Below are 17,962 nucleotides of genomic sequence, written 5' to 3'. Positions count from 1 at the left end.
TGAAACACTGTAAAAAATGATCGTAATTTTAACGGTAAAAGACTGTAAAAATGCTACAGTGAAAAACTGTTAATTGGTTAACAGAAAGTTTCCGTACTATATACGGTAAATAACTGTGATAGATCTAACGGTACATTTAATGTAATTTTACTGTAACATATCGTTAAATTTACAGTTTTTGAAAGTGAAAAAACAACTCATTGTATAATTTACAGTGAAAAACCGTAAATTGACATTCCCACAATTCCCTGTGACACTTCACATTTGATGTATTTTTGTTGAAATAACTATGTTTGTTTCTTCATAGTTTTCTTCGTTTTTTCTAATCAGTTATGTACATTAGGGGTTTATGTTACATTTAATGTTGTTAAATTAATGTTTATTGCATTTTTAAAATTTCATGTGTTACCATGATGGTGTTTAATGTTTGTGTGAATGACACTGTGCAGCTTCAATATTTATTAGTATTAACTTTCTTGTGGAAGAACTGCTTGTGTTGAGCTTTGATTGATCATGTGACTCTCATCACTGCTGTGATTGGTGGTTATCAGTGTACAAAACAGATATTAATACTTCAATAGGACGGTAAATTAACTTTATATCATATTACTGAAATTTACTGTTATATTTACTGGATTATACTGTAAAATTGACATGTTGTTCAGAATAGCACGTACATTTTACAGTTTAAACCAGTAAATATAACAGAACTCCAGTGTGTTATATGCTGGTTTAAACTGTAAAATGTACATGTTATTCGGTAAAAGCAATTACTGTTTTGTTGTATATTTTACGGAATTGTTCTGGTAACCCCAGCTGCCAGTTTTTTTCCGTAAAAACTACGGGATTTTTTTTACAGTGAAGTCTAGACAATTGAAACCTTCATGCATTAAAAAGTACAGAAATAAGATTTTAAAAGTAATCCATATTCAGTTTTTGGTGACAGTGACAGGTAAGCTGTACATTTGCACATTGAGTAGTTGGTGATAAGCAGATTGATCTGAATAATGAGAGCATCTTCATCTCCAAACAGCCACAGTATCTGATCGTTTTTCTGTTTTTCATCATCAATCTTGAGGGTAACATCCTCTCCCTCTAGCGCTGACACTTTCTTCACTTCATGTCACAGTAACACATAGAAATGAGTAGATTATAACAAGAGAGTGAGTAAAGCAGTGGACAAAGAGATAGAGAGTATCTGTATTTATACAGATGATGATGACATGCAACTTACTTATGTGACATAATTAAAGCATATTAAAACAAAACAACAGGTTTTAACAAATAAAATATGTATTATGTACATGTACATTATTTATGATTCTGTGTCCTGCATAATATTGGATAAATTAAGGGACAAAGATCAATTATACACTATAACATTCAGTGTTAACTATTACAATTATTTTTTGAGTAAATCTAGTAATTTTAGTGCTTAAACTTACTTATTTCATTAAATTACCAAGGCAACATTTTAAATTTTCATTAGATTCCTTTCAAATATTTATCTGCTTTTATTTCAGCTTTATTTTCAATGACCGAAAACTTTTTTTACTACTCACCATGGATTACGCAACATGATATCATGACTTTGCGTAAACATACACGCCACTTTCAAGTCAAGTGGCGTGTTATTAATACGCATTTTCAGCTTTCCGCGTGTATGTCCACGCGCGTGTATGTGTACGCCGTTAAACGTCCGAGTGATTCCGCGTGTATGTGTACGCCGTTAAATGTCCGAGCGAAACTGAGGAAAATGTATATTTACATCTGGGGAGCAATATTTTTTTTCCTAGGATGGTAGGGGAACCCTCATAAATGGTATTAACCCGAGTGATGGGTAGGTTTAGGGACGCGGTTGGGGTAGGTCATATATATTTATATACAGTAATGTAACGTAAATCAACGGCGTTGATAAACACGCTGAAAAGCGATTATGCGTGTTGATAACACGCCAAAAATGGAAATACGAATTGGCGTGTCATACATACGCCATTTCATGAGATCAGTCTGGATTACAACTTTAAATTTCTTGTATGACGTCCCTCTGCTGCTGCTGATCTGTAGTTTATAAGGTCCAGAGTGTTCAACTGTGGTGTTACTGATGGTCAGAGATCCAGTCTTCTTATCCAGCTTCAGTCTGCCTCTGAATCATGTTTCTCTCTGGTCTTTCCCATCATTTGTGCTATGAGATTGTCTTCATCTCCAAACATCCACAGGATCAGGTCATCTTTCTTTACTTCAGTATCAGGGTATAAAGTGGCAGATTCTTCCTCCATCTTTGATATTGTCTCCTCTCAACACAGGAAAAGGGAAACAAATAAAACTCAACAACAAACAGGATGCTGAAACTAAATGGATCTACAGTATTAACTCTGACTGGAGTCTGAACATTAAGCAGTTTGAGTTGAATTACCTGTAGACAAATTTAGAAGAACTTTCATTTTCATTGTAGAAAGACCCGATATACTCACCTCTGACAGTAATAATGAATATTTGATATTAGGGGTGTAACGATACATCGATATGGATCGATGCATCGATATAACGTCTAACGATACGATGCATCGATTCCACACTTAAAATATCGATATGCACCTTTATTTTGACACTCTCCACATTATCACGACACGTAAATCCTTCCGCTAAAGCGCACATTTTCGTTTACTCACCAACCGCCTGCCGGTGTGTAACGTTAATCTCCTCATCTGAAAAAGACGCCTGACAAGACTGACTAAACCCTAAACAAGTTTTTTTTTTGTTTTTCACAAAAGCCGGTATTGTCCGCTGTCAAGGCATCGCGAGTTCATGTTTTACAGTAGAAACAGACAAGCACTCGCACCCTTGTTGGTGAACACAACACGAGAAGTCCGTTCTAGCGACTCAGCGCGCAGTATTGAGGTCAGATGTCACTTTGAAAAGACGCGCTGGCTAAGAGGAGTTTCGTCAAAGCTGACTAAAAGTGATCGAGGATGGATCATTTCAATTAACTCGTGATATCTTCTTAAGGGCGTAAAAGGAAAATAAAACCTGAAACATTTTCACGGAACCGCTCGTTTAGGGAACGGAATGGTGAGGGAAAAGCTCTCTGTACTGCGTGTACGTACGTTAATCACAACAACAAAGTTTGTCAGGCATATGTCAGCTGAGGAGATTAACGTTATGAAGATTAACCGAGTGTTGTATTATTTATCATAGCAATTACTTGGTTGTGTTTGACTCAGAAAGATGAAATGTGAATGTATCTGCTCTGCTCTGCTAAAAAAAAAAAAAACATATTAAAGCATACTTTCAATTAACTTTAATTTTGTAATTTACCTGTATTTTTTAAGTTATTATTATTATTAATCAAAACAACCCAGCTGCAGTTTGATTGATATTACTTGGAATGCACAATAATAATAAAAAACATGATTTATGAGTACTTGCAAATAACCACTTCTGTTATAAATGTCCCAATTGGGAGAGGGTGTGCAATTTTCAAAGAGTTTAATTAAACGTTCATGTTATATATTTTGGTTGCATTTGTGAGTTAATAAAAACGTAACTGGTTGTGTGAACATAATATCTAAATATCGATTAATCGATCGATATAGCCCTGAATCGAATCGAATCGAATCGTATCGTGGAATTTTTTGAAGTATCGAAAAATATCGTATCGCTGGCTGAGAGAATCGATATCGTATCGTATCGTCATGAACTGTCCGATTTACACCCCTATTTGATATAAGGTTCCTCTGTTGCTGATGGCCTGCTTATAGACTCCAATGTGTTCAGCTGTGAAGTTTGTGATGGTGAGAAACCCAGTCGTCTTTTCCAGTTTCAGTCTGTCTCTGAATCTCCCATCGGAACCATCAAATGTCTCTCTTGCTCCTTCTCTGATATCAGCGATATGAGGCTCTTGAGCTCCAAACGTCCACAGGATCTGATCATCTGTCTGTACTTTCACATCAGTGTTTAGAGTGAGATCCTCTCCCTCCTTCACTATCACAGTCTTCTCTTCAACTGTCACAGCAGCACATAGAAACAGAGAGAAAACAAAGTAAATGTTGCCATTAGATCAGCATATCACATGTAATTTTTTCACTGCTGAGTGATGAGATATTACTTACATTCAATAAATCGCCCAGCCCTATTTACGATTCTTTGTAGCCTTTATCCACTGCCTATAATGTGCTGGATCCTTCATCGGAAACCAAAAGTAACTCACTCCTATTGAATATTTACTTTTTGAACTCCTAACTAACTAATTACCCTCCTCCATCCCCAGCTCCACCTCTCGACCACAGTCAGGACTTGGTCTCTAATAATTCTCTTAAAATAAGACTGTCAAATAAGATTTAACTTGATTTAGGTTGTTACATTAAATTATTGCATAAACGAAGAACCAATTAGAGACAAATTATAATCAAATCATGTTATTTTTTGCTCATATACCTATCCTATATTAAAGAATGTAATTTCATTTTCTCTGTGATTGGTCTGAGACACTCCATCGCATGATTAAAGCATTGTCTGGTTACTGTTCCAATAGCAAAAGAACAACATGCATGGCATGAATAAACACTACATGCAACTACACGATTGATACTTGACCCCCCTTTTATTTTGATTAAAATTATGATTTTAATTAGTACTTAATTAGTAGTACTTTAAACATTTCTTATTTAATTCACTTTTATTTTAGTTTTAGTACTTGAACTTATTTCAATTAATTGTCAAGGCAGCATTTCTAATTTTCAGTTTTTCCATCTAATATGTATATTTGATTTCAGCTCATTTCAATTACTGAAAATTAGTTTTGGTTAACAACAACAATATGGTTTTAAGCAGACAGAAATTCTTTAATTTCATGCATCTTAATGAACAATCAGATTTAAACTACTGTAGCACAGTAAAGCTCATTTTACTCTTGCTGTAACAACTGCAATACTTACATATTTGACTTATTTTTTCAGAGATCTCCACTTTATGTACTAGCAACACACAGAAACATAGAAATGAAGAGAATATAAATGAATGAACAGATTCACATGATGAAGATGAGCATGTCAGGCATACTGAGAAAATATTGTCATTCTTTACATGTCCTTCTAATAATAAGTTCAAATCAGATCTGTAACAACTTATAGTAATGTAATGTGTTAACTACATTTAAGTTAACATTAATGTGAGCACAAGCAGCACTTCTTGTAAAATAAAGTATAAATATTATACTTTAGGTGGCCACGGTCCTTAAGGTGGCCACGGTCACACCGTTACTCAAGAAGCCTTCACTGGATCCTGCCGTGCTAAATAACTTCCGTCCTATCTCTGCATTACCTTTTGTTTCGAAGGTGTTGGAAAAAGTTGTTCTTGACCAACTCCAGTTTTTTCTAAAGTGCAATGATATTTCTGAAAAATTTCAATCTGGTTTTAAGTCTGCTCACAGTACTGAATCTGCCCTGTTGAGAGTTTAAATGACATCTATTTATCCACGGATACTGGTGACTCTGTGGCTCTTGTAGTTTTAGATCTATCAGCAGCTTTTGATACTGTCAACCACTCTATCCTGATATCCAGACTAAAGCATTATGTGGGGCTAAAAGGTATCGTCCTCCAGTGGTTCCAGTCTTATCTCTTGGGTCGAACTTTCTAACCTGTGGTCTTCCTCAAGGATCTATCTTAGCGCCGTCTCTTTTCTCTCTCTATATGTTACCACTGGGCACCATTCTAAGAAGACATAGGGTATCCTTTCACTGTTATGCAGACGATACACAAATGTATGTACCAATCAAGAGAAATGATCCTTCTGCCCTTTCATCATTACTAAGTTGTCTAGATGAAGTTAAATTTTGGCTGGACCAAAATTTTTTATTTCTAAATGAAAACAAGACCGAGATCATCATCTTTGGGTCTACTGTTAATCCTCAGGCTGCCACCTTCGACCTAGGCAGACTATCGGCTTTTAGATCCTCACGTGTATGGAACCTGGGCGTTCTACTAGATGAGTCTTTAAACTTTGATAAACAAATCTCCTCTGTGATAAGCTCTAGTTTTTATCAACTTCGTCTGCTGTCGAAAGTCAAACCTTTCCTTAATCACAAAACTCTTGAGATGGCTGTAAATGCCTTCATCTCCTCATGCTTAGACTACTGCAATTCACTTTACTGCGGTATTTTTAAAAAACTCAAATTGCTCGTCTCCAAATAGTGCAAAATGCTGCTGCAAGATTCCTCTCAAATAGTCGAAAAAGTGACCAAATCACCCCAATTATGAGGTCTCTTCATTGGTTACCCATTCATTTCAGAATTGATTTTAAAATCCTTTTATTTGTACATAAATCTCTATGTAGCCAAGCACCAAGCTACCTATCTGAATTGCTACAACCATACACTCCATTAGGAAGTCTGAGATCAAGCGATAAGAACTTGTTATTAGTCCCACATTCCAGACTCAAACGCAGAGGGGATCGAGCATTCGCTGTGGTTGGGCCTCGGCTATGGAACAATTTGCCCCTAGAAGTTAAGATAGCCCCTTCCGTGATTTCCTTTAAGTCACTTTTAAAAACGCACTTGTTTTCCTTGGCCTATAATTAAGGTTGGTTAGTTTTATTATTTATCCATTGAGTCTGATACTGCCATTTTTGTTTTATTATTGATGAGTCTGATACTGTTTTGCCATTTCTGTTTTCTTATTTTTTATTTTAAGTCCGACAATGTTTTTGCTACTCCTGCTTAAGGCTGCTCTTAGATTTGCTGTATCTGTGCTGCTATGCATGGTATCATTGTCTTAATCTTGTAGTTCTGTAAAGCACTTTGGTCAGTCAGTGGCTGTTATAAAATGTGCTATATAAATAAAAATGAACTTGAACTTGAACTATAAATATTTATTATGAAAAATCATGTACTTTTTCATACTCCATTGTCACACAGTAAAGCTTATTTTTCGCTTGCTGCTTAACAGCTGCAATACTTACATTTTTGACTAAGTTCTTCAGAGATCTTGCCTTCATCTGTCACAGCTGCACATATAGAAAATGATGAGATTATAACCGGATGAAAACATCAGAGACACTGAAGGACTGAGAAGATCTGTAACAATTTGCAATAGCGTTGCACGTGCTAACGTAGTAGCATCTTTCATTAACGTGATTTAACAGTGTTTCCCACAGCATTGATTGGTTAATTATACATTTATTCAATTAGTTACACGTTATTCAATAGATATGACAACAATACCATTTTAAAAATGTTTTAAACAAAAGGAAACAACCTCTTTTAAAATTGGTCATTTAGATAAAAATTAACAAAAAACAATGTATGAAACTGAAATGCATAAATAATTAACAAATCTGTTTCTGCACAGACATGTTATATATCACTAAATGTAACATTTAGACTTTTACTCACCTTCATGTTCTTCTAAACACATATGGCTTGATTTTGCAGAGTCTTCAAGCCGCTCTTTTCCATCCAGTTGCAGTTCCTCATGACCGTCTTTGTGACGATCAGAAAATGACATGCAGTTTGTGCGCTATATAATTCTTCTGAACTCACACAATAGCTTTATGTAAGTATAAGTGGTTATTTGCTGCAACTCTCCAATGTTATTTTCCACACTCAAACTCATGTCTGTGTCTATTAAATATGAAACTGCTAATTCTGTCTGTCACCAATGTTAGCAAATCTGGTAATACGTTTGTAGCCCAAATACCTTTTATGTTGTCCTCTAGATCTTCAGTGATCAGTGAATATTGACTCCTATATCTGTCCGTATTGTTTACTGCATCTGCATTTTAAACAGAGAAATGAATTCATCAATACACAGACTTCATTAATTATTGCACTTAAACAATCATTAACAGAACTTATTGGAAAATGGTAGAAATACTGACTATGAAAAATCATACTATACATTTTCACTGTATCAGCTGAAATACTTACAGTTTGGCCTTTCTAGTTTACAGATCTTGTAGCGATAGTAAAAAACACCAGAGGCTCCAACTGCAAACACCAGCAGAAGAACAACGACAACTATTCCTGCTACAACACATGGAGACAGACCTAATAAACAGATTTAACAAGTTCCATTGTAACATTAGTCTGAAGAATGATCATATCTCCCACCATCATTGACTCTTCTGAGTAATCACAAAGAACCCATCACTGAGTTCTTTATTTCAACTTTACCAAAATTAATGTCAAATGCCTCTAAAAGAAAAAAACAGATTCACAGAGAGAGATTATACATATTTGACATTGTTAGGAGTAGAACTATAAGCTGAACTATACAAGAACTAGCTGGTTAGCTCTGCCTGCCGTTCCTACATAAAGGACATACAAGGACATCAGTTTGACACAGATCGAGTCAACTACTTTGACTGACCATGTGGCATCTTATTTCATATAACAACACAGGGATTGTTTACTGTTTGTATCACTCTATCTGTCTGTGTTCAATTATAAATTCCTTATTCCACAGAACAAATGATCTTGCTTTGAGTTGTTTTGGAGTTATAACTAGTGGTGAATTGAAACAAAAAATATCAGGTCACATTGTGAGTGAGATATACATCATTCAATGTTCATTGCCTCGTCATCACGCTGTAGTTCTGAATATCAATCATGTGATCACCTTCAGCCCAATCACAGCTATGATGATATTCAAAACAACAGCATGACTGTGATTGTCACAAAATGAATTATTTTTTTAACCAGAAAATAAACTCAGATCATCTCTACGTAACAGCGTGTCTACACACAAACGATAACCGGCCATGAACTGAGGAAACTAAGGAACTTAAGTATACAATGCTAACGAACTAAAAGACTAACAGGTGATCAAATTAATTGCTTAGAGAGCGGGAAACTAGAACAAATACCAAAGGAAATAAAGAAAAGCAAACTAAAAGTCATGAAAATGACACTAAACAAACAGATGATTAAATAATCATGATAGTGATATTGTGAAACAACAATTATATGCAAGTCTAACACATGATAACTATATTTGCTAGCTCACATTTAATTTGTAAAACAAAAACATTTAAAAATAATAAAAATAAAAAAGTATCCTCACCATAGACAGTAACATTGAACATCATATTAGGGGTCAGATTGTTGTAGCTGATCTGTAGTTTATACAGTCCAGAGTCATTGATTCTCATGTTCTTGATGGTCAGAGATCCAGTCTGATTATCCAGCTGCAGTCTGTCTCTGAATTTCTCAGTGAGATGAGGATATGAGGTATTCTTTTTTCCATCAGTTTCAGCAATGACCGGACCATCATCTCCAAACCTCCAGTCTATCTGTTTAAATCTCTGTATTTTATCAAGATCAGGGTATAGAGTGATAGATTCTCCCTCCATCAATGACACTTTCTTCTCTGCATCAACACCAAACACTCCTGCAGAACAAACAGAAACAGTTTTCAGAGATTAAACTTATATAACCTGTAACACTGATGGTCATGTTAGAGAACAGATAGACATTTAGTCTTGTCTTATAAACAATGAATTATTCAGCTGTAAATAAAGAACCGACAGTCTTCCTGCCAAACTAATGAGATAAATCTCATGTTAGTTAATTTACAAAATACAAATGTGCTTTAATTATTTTATACATTCAGCAGATGCTTTTATACAAAGCTGTAAAATGATATGTGTTGGGCTGAGTGAATATGTGCAACTCTTAACTGCCCAAGTACAACAGCAATATCTTTAAAATTATACTTGTGAATTAATCATCATGTGCCCTTTGCTTCATAAGACACATGTGCTTCTCACTACTATTAATTTTCTAAACATGTAACTATGTCATGTTTGGTCTCATCTGACAGCTGAATAGAGTTGTGGTAAGCTTAATAGAGACATTAAAGTATCCATGTACAATCTAGGAACTGTTGCTTAAACATGCATTGAGGAGAATATGTGCTTCTCCCCATAGATCACCACACATTCACCTTCAGGATCATGGTCTTTTGCAGTGTTGCCAACTATTTTCAATGCTAAGTACTGTAACTAAAGCCCACTTGAAAAGTTGCTAGATGCTGTAATGCACCAATTGTGGGTACTTTACATCTGTTTTTCTCTCCTAATCCATGCTCACATAATTTAATATACAATACATAGATGAATGTCAGACAACGGAACAAGTACAATATAGTGTATGACTTACGTCTTTTTTTTTTTTGGCGTCAGATCTAGCAACAATGTCTCTAAGTTGGCAACACTAGGTTTTTGGTTAGCTGTCAGTTGGTTTTAGGTGTCTGTATTCATGTTTAGCAATGCTTTGTTCATATTGAACACTGACGGAGAAACAGCGTTTAAATAAATCATAAAAGCGGTTTGTTTGTTTAAAAATCGTATATAAGAGATAGCGAGGGGGGCCTTTTGCCCCATGCACCCGCGGGGTTAAACCAGCATGGGGCAAAATACAGTATTTATACAAATACTTTTACTATATTTAAAATATTGTACTATTTTCGGTTTATTTTGATAAATAAAACAATTCATTTTTGTTCAATAAATACAGTCATTAAAAATACGTTAAAAAAAATTATATATTTTTTTAAAAGTAAAGATTCTGAAAGCGTTGATTGAGATTCCATAATAATTTAATATAGCTTTACAGTATAGTAAATTATATATAATATGATGAATGTCATATTTTAAATATGATGGTTTCATTATAAATGTGGTGATTATGTCAAAGGTGGACACCCAACTTAATATATTAAGTTTATATATTATTAATATATATATATATATATATATATATATATATATATATATATATATATATATAATACATTTGTCTAATAATTTGTCTCATATTCAATAATTTACCGCTTCTCATTTGCTTAATAAATCTACAACATTTTAATAAACATTAAATATTAGATCAAATTAGCGCAGAATGAACTTTGTGCTGCTGTCCGCAATCGCGCCATGCACCATTGTGGTTAATAAAAGTGCTCAGCTGAATTTTTGTACCATCTAGTGGTTTAAAAGAGAATGTCAAATGTGACTTTTCTCTAGTGTAGTGTGTCCGACTGTGTCCCGCAATTCTACAAACCAGATATAAACCCAAATAATTACGCCCCATATAATGAAACTGATGCAAGCTCTGCAGACTTCTTGCCAGCAGTCAAAAAATGGTGTTACGTCACAAAAGTGCGGACTCGTAGGAAGACCTTGAGTACTTTGGTACAAATGAGTACCATTTGGGACAGTGCCAATATCGGGTGCTTCAGTCGGGTCCTAGTAATAAGCCTGCATATCTCGGCTGCCACGTCATTAAACGTCCCTGAAGACCGTCTCAATTTGATGGATCCTTAGAAGGCAGCCTTCGTTTCATGTCTTTCTTTCAGCCAGTTTTGAAGGACACATCAGATGTATCCTTCGCAGCCTTAAATCACCCACAATCCTTTGCATACATTTAAATTCATGAAAATAAACTGACGGAAAACGAGTTGGTACTGAGCTTGTCTTAGTTTATTATGAAATGTAAGACAAAAATAATGTTTTCGGACATGAAAGCATAGATCTTTTGCTGTAAATTAATTACTAACACTAAACTGCCGATAATGTAAACCACTGGGAGACCAAAGACGCTTGTCATTCACTGTATTGCATTTATAGAAAACCAGTAAATATAAAGATTTGTAATGCAAAGTACTTTTCCTAAATTCAGTTTTGATAGTATTCAAAACTATCAACTATCGTGCGGTGACGGTGTGAGCGGGAACATGTGTGATGTGATCTGGACGAATGTCATCAATGTTATTTATTAGCCTACTATGAAAACTTAGGAACAATGAACAGAAATCGTACACTTACCCCACGTTAGTATAAAAAGAGAACAGTCTTGAAAGTGTTCTTCATTGTTGCTGATTTCATCTGATATTGATGGATACTATTAATACTCGTTGTGTTTGTTTATGAATAACACTAAAGACATCTGACGGTGAAGCTTAGGCACAGTTCAGTCTCCAGTGAAGCCCCTATGTTTGGGGCCGTGTGTTGGTGTCAGGGTCACATAAACAAATGAAGCTTTGTCTATGTCTGTCCAATCCCTTGTGCGAATATGGAATAACAAAGACATAGGCTACTATTCTATTCTATTACTATTCTATTACAGCTACTTGGTTCAACAAAAGAGATTATTTGAAAGATTATTGAGAGATTATTAAGTCATTTGTTAAATTCCAATGGATAGCCTATTTGTTATCATATACTGAATTACTACAAACAATTAAATTAAAAGCAAGAGAGTTTAGTATTGTTATAAGCATGATTTTAAAGAGTGTCATGTTACTTTTAAGGAACTCTAATTTAGTAGGATCAACATGGATAATCTTTGTGGAAACATTTTCATTGATAATGCTGATGTTTTAAAACAACAATGTAGCAATAAGGTTATAAGAAATGTTCTTTGTTCTGTGCCCTTTCCTGCAGCAAGATTTTTTTGGTCTTCTTTATTTAGTTGGGTCAAAGCATGCAACTGCCAAACAAGTTTTGTGTCAATAACAAAATTAAGGAAGTGTCTTATAAAATACTTCACAGAAATGATCATGCTTGGCATGTTTTGGAAAGCTTTAAGTTTAATATTTCATATACCTCTGTGAATATTGTTGACAAGAAAAATAAAAGTTTTTGCATCTGTTAAAGAAAGACTTCCCCGTTTTTGTGAATCAATTTGTTGTTGGTTTTTGGTTATAATAAACGTATTTGGATCACACCTGGTCTCGTGTGTCCTTTTACAACATGTTGCATGACCCTTTTAAAGGGGGGGGTGAAATGCTCATTTTCACTCAATCTCCTGTTAATCTTGAGTACCTATAGAGTAGTATTGCATCCTTCATATCTCCAAAAAGTCTTTAGTTTTAAACAATTATCGTTGAAATGCAGGGAACAAACAGTCTTGCACAAAAACAAACAGTCTCTGAAAAAAACAAACTCCATCCACTGGTCCCTTAACGCTGGGTTCTTTAGGAATCTGTGCAGGGTTGTCTTGCCCTGGCAACCAAAAACACACTTCTTTGGTGACATTGACTTTCCTAAAGCCGAGCAGAGCGCTTAGATGAGGTACTGCTTTCGCTCTCTTCTCTCTCTCTCTCTCTGGTCTACGAGTGTGCGCGCGCCCACGGAGAAGTGCCCTTAGGACCCATATAAGGAAATTCCGCCCCATCTTACGTCACACAGACCCATACTCGAAAAAAACTTTCCGAAACTTGTGACAAACCGGAAGGACAATTTTTGGCACAGAAATACTCCTTCAAACGTACAATTTAATTTTTGAAACTTTGTCCATGTTTAGAATGGGAATCCAACTCTTTAACAGTGTAAGAAACTCAGTATGCATGAAATAGCATTTCACCCCCCCTTTAAGGAGGGTTTTGATTATGAGATATGTATGAAGCCCTGTCGACTGATTTTTATGTGAAGAACTCAGACTGCTTTGCTGAGAAAATCAAAAGTAAGTTTCCTGCATTACAGGAAAACACTGAAACATCACTGTATGGGGGTTCCTGGTAAAGAGTCCCAAAGACTGCTCTGTCACCTCGCCTTAAATACCAGAACAAAAAGGGTTATGCAAATATTGTTTAGAGTTGTTTGGCCAATCCATTCACCCCAGGGGGTAGCACCTGGTTTCTTGAGATATAGTAAAGAGATATCACCCAGAGAGGGGAACCAGATTCTCCAAAGTTCTCAACCTTTCTCATTAAACCACTGACTGCAATGAAATTAAGACCATTTTACCAATCGCACTGAGACACTTAAAATGATACCAAACATGAAAAGGAAAAAACAACATATTCACAAGATACATGATATGTGTTATATAGACATTCTTAATGAACTTTCAGTGACTTGAGGAGGGAGAGGGGGAGAGAGAGGGGGATGCATTTCGGATTTAAGAGTGCTCTGTTTACCTGAGGAATCCATCTTGTTCCCTTCACATTAGAAGGAGTGCAAACCCCCACACCAAGCTGTTATCCAAGGGCATTCATCTCCCGTCTTGACTTTGCACTTAAATTATATGCATTCTTTCCAAAGGGAAACACTAACCGATGTGGCATGCAGTGGGAATCACATGCTCTTCAACATTCCTCTGCAAAAGAGCAATCACTCCACCATGTTTGCAGATGCACCATCTGCGCTGAATGTAATGTATTTTTCCATCCAGTTAGGGGTGCCAAAGGAATCAAACGCAACATTTGTACCATCTACGATGCCTTCATATGTAGTATTTTTGTAGTATAGTATTGTTTCTTTCATAACTTTAACAATCTTTTCATTATCAAGGCACTTCATATTTTGAGCACTTCTTGCGTTGTTTTTGCCTCTTCACGATGACTCACTTAATTTAGTCCTAATTTGTAAGTCGCTTTGGACAAAAGCGTCTAATAAATGTGAAAGTAAAATAAGATCAAATGTCTTCAACATTTTTACTGTTTACATCTTGAGTCAAAATTTATTAGTTATTTGTCATTTCATTTGGGGTGAGAACTTAGAATTAATGGTTCTTCAGTCACTTTAACTGAATAACAGATTATAATAGTTTAGTATAAGCAGTAAAATGCACGTTTTGGGTGTTATCTACAGCCTCCACGACTTCAGGAAAAAAAGACAATAAAAAAGTTGTATTGGAGATGTCTGTATCCCCATCAGCAAGAATGGACTTGTGTCTTGTTTGTTGAACAAGCATATCCCTGATGTCTTCATCGATATGGGCCATCATTTCTGCACATCTGACGGCTATGTCATACGTATGGTTGATATTCACACAGTTCTTCTGAAGCAAAATGAATGACCTAAATCTCGTAAATGGGATTTCTTTTCACGCTATCATGTATGCAGTGTTGAATTCAATTTTTTAGTTGTCGGAGAGCTTTGTAAGGCTATTTTTCTGTTAGCGGCTGCCTGAGGTTGTGACTGTTGAAATATTTTCTCTACTCTATAGAACACAATTGTAGAGCTAGTTTAAATACAATACAAGTCAGATGTGATTTTAAGGCCTTGTGGCCTATGTGACTGTGACTACAAAGGTCAATATGAGAAGTTTGTGCAGCCTCTGGGCAGTTTTTGCATAGTTAGCAATTTTCTGGTAAACACGAGACGATGTGAAAAAAGACCATTGTTAAGAGATGTCACATGGAAGTTTCTTGCTTCTGGGGAGAGTTGATTGTCCTGTGAGAATGTTATATTTTGCACTAGTTATATTAATCATATTTCTGTTTTATAACGTTGCTCATTTCTTCTCGTAAGACTGTCTGTTGTGGTTTCACTGAAGCTGTGATCCGATTGGTCCATTCTGCTCTGGTGGGCGTGTCCACAGTGGTCGTTCTGGTTTATGAATCTAGAACCAAAAGTCTTCGACAGAAAAGGAGCGTGCAGAACGCAGCAAACACTGAATGCTTATGAGAGCCACATCACAAAAAAAATCCTTTGAATAAACATTTCAATGATTATTTCATTTTTCATTTACTATAGACTATTTCTAGTCTATTTCAAGCAGATCAATACCGCATGCAACTTATCACCTAATGTTGAATGTTAATGTCTCTGTTGATGCAGTGAAAATCAATACAACGACTCCACCTAGTGGTTTTTCAGTGGTTTTTCTAATATCTCTCTTGGTGTGATGATGTTATAGTAAAAAGTTCTTAAAAGTTGATATTCAAAATGCAATATTGTTTTTTTTATTACTTTATGCCTCTGTTTTGCAATATTAAATAAACATGATTTATATATATATATATATATATATATATATATATATATATATATATATATATATATATATATATATATATATATCAGTGGCGGCTGCTGGTCTTTAAAAGAGGGGAAGCTCATTTTCGGCCAGATCATAAAAATTGTCCATTTATTTATACGTAAATTCTGCCCTACGTTCCTTTTCAAGAAAATGCTCTGTGACCCTTGTCGTACCAACTAGGCGTCTTTTCCAGTGACTTGACCAGTGTCCTCTCAATGGCCAGCAGAGTTAGGTATAATTGTATAAATGTAATAATATAATAAAGGTATAAATAATAATATAATAAAGTATAATAAAACTAATAATAATAATATTTTTAAAATTATTTTAATAATTATTTTTTAATTATTACTAATAATAATATAACAAATATAATAAGTAATAATATAATAAAGATATAAATGTATAATTGTGTGAAATGTATTATGAAAATTGGCAAGCAATTTTGACAAGCAAATACCAAGAAATAGGTTGCAGCAGTTTGTCTTTCGACTACAGTTGAGAAATCCGCAATGGGACTGAGCTCGAATAGCTTCAGCGTCAGCGACTTTTTATTGTATGAAATCGCTGTCAATCAAAATGAGATGCAGCCTTTCGACAGACCCTCCAATCATCACGCAGAAACCCGGAGTCCAGGCCAGCCCACTCCTCCATTCACCCCCAGAGACGCTGAGCGTCCGTGGGCGGGACATAATTGCAGCATTTATCCAATGACCGTCTAGTTTCGAAGCACTGAAAAAAACTGTTCAAAGCAGCCCCATTGAAGTCAATGGAAGCTGGGCTTCAACAGGGAAATGCACTGTGACGCTACGGGAATGTATGAGAAGGAAATCGAGTCAGCCGACCTGCTATTATGTAGCTGATTCTGAATGAACTCGTCTTTGAGAACGTGTTCTAACGCATTTTTAGTTAATAAAATGTTAACACAATAGTAGGCTACATATTTGACCATTATTTTTTTTTTTACATTATAGGGGAAGCCGAGCTTCCCTTGGGCGCTTTCACACTTGGTTCGATTGCCTGTTCCGAACCCGAGTTCGATTGCTCCCCCCTCCCCCTGCCCCCGATGGACTGTGTTCACATTATATTATTTCTATCCGAACCGCGGTACGTTTGCGTCATCAGGCTGCAGCTGGCGTAATGGTGTTGCTTGGTAACCGCGAATGAAAAGGCGCCCAAATGGATAGACTTACTCGGTTGACATTTGTTCTTCTTTTTTTTTAAAAAAAAGTTTGTTTTCAACATAGACATACAGAAACACACTTGCGTCTGTGTGCCGCAAAAATTCTGAAAACGTTTCAAAGACAGCGGGCTGTCCGCCGAAGACACATTATAGGTCATCATCAATAGCGGTTCACTTCCGCGGTTTGGTTCGATTGCGTTCATATCAGCAGCGAACCGTACCTGAGTTCACATGAACCATACCCCAGACCACCTTTTTAATCGGACTCGAGTACGGTTCGCGGGTGCGCACCCGAGTTCGGAAGACAGCGTTCACATCATCCAAACGAACCGAACTCTGACGTCATTCGAACCCGGGTGCGCACCAAAAGTGCTAGTGTGAAAGCGCCCTAAAGAAATCCCCACTGATATATATATATATATATATATATATATATATATATATATATATATATATATATATATATATATATAGTTCAGCTCTATAGGCTATATACTCTATATCATACTGCTGTATGGATGGCTCCACAAACAGTTTTGTATTGTTTGCTGCATGACTAGTGTAGTTTTCACTAAAACAACATTGAGAATAACTAGGTCTGCCCCACTGGCAGTAACATTATTATTATTTTAAAGTGAAATCACTATCTATTGCTTTTGTAGTCTTTACAGTACATTTATTCAAACCAGTATATATAAAAACGTTCTTCGAGCCTTCAGTTTATATTCTAACCTGCTCATAGGTTGATCTTTATCTCTAATCACAACTATTTTAGTGCATATTTGTATTCATGGCTGTTGAACGCACAAGTTTCCTGAAATACAGGCCTACTGATCTTCAGATGTCCGGCCTGATCAAGTCTCTCATTGTCCTTTATTGTTTTGTTAAGTCAGTATTTCTCTGCTTCCCACAAACCATAATGACCAACTAAACTAAAACATCGATTGCATCAATCAACCAACACTGAATATGACTCTCTTTTGCAGTATTTTTTTTTTTTTTTTTTGATGTGATT

At 35.6% G+C, this 17,962-nt stretch overlaps 1 protein-coding gene across 1 annotated transcript in view; it reads right to left on the bottom strand.

Annotated features, from left to right (window-relative positions):
* Positions 1 to 17,962, bottom strand: part of LOC307169806 (muscle M-line assembly protein unc-89) — a 536,691-nt gene that overhangs the window by 311,292 nt on the left and 207,437 nt on the right. The gene's annotated exons all lie outside the window — the stretch shown is intronic.

Source organism: Squalius cephalus (assembly GCF_949319135.1).
Source record: "Squalius cephalus genome assembly, chromosome: 13".
In the NCBI taxonomy this organism is placed as follows: domain Eukaryota; kingdom Metazoa; phylum Chordata; class Actinopteri; order Cypriniformes; family Leuciscidae; genus Squalius; species Squalius cephalus.
The sequence above is the reverse complement of the archived record's forward strand: the minus strand, read 5'-3'. Positions and strand labels throughout refer to the sequence as shown.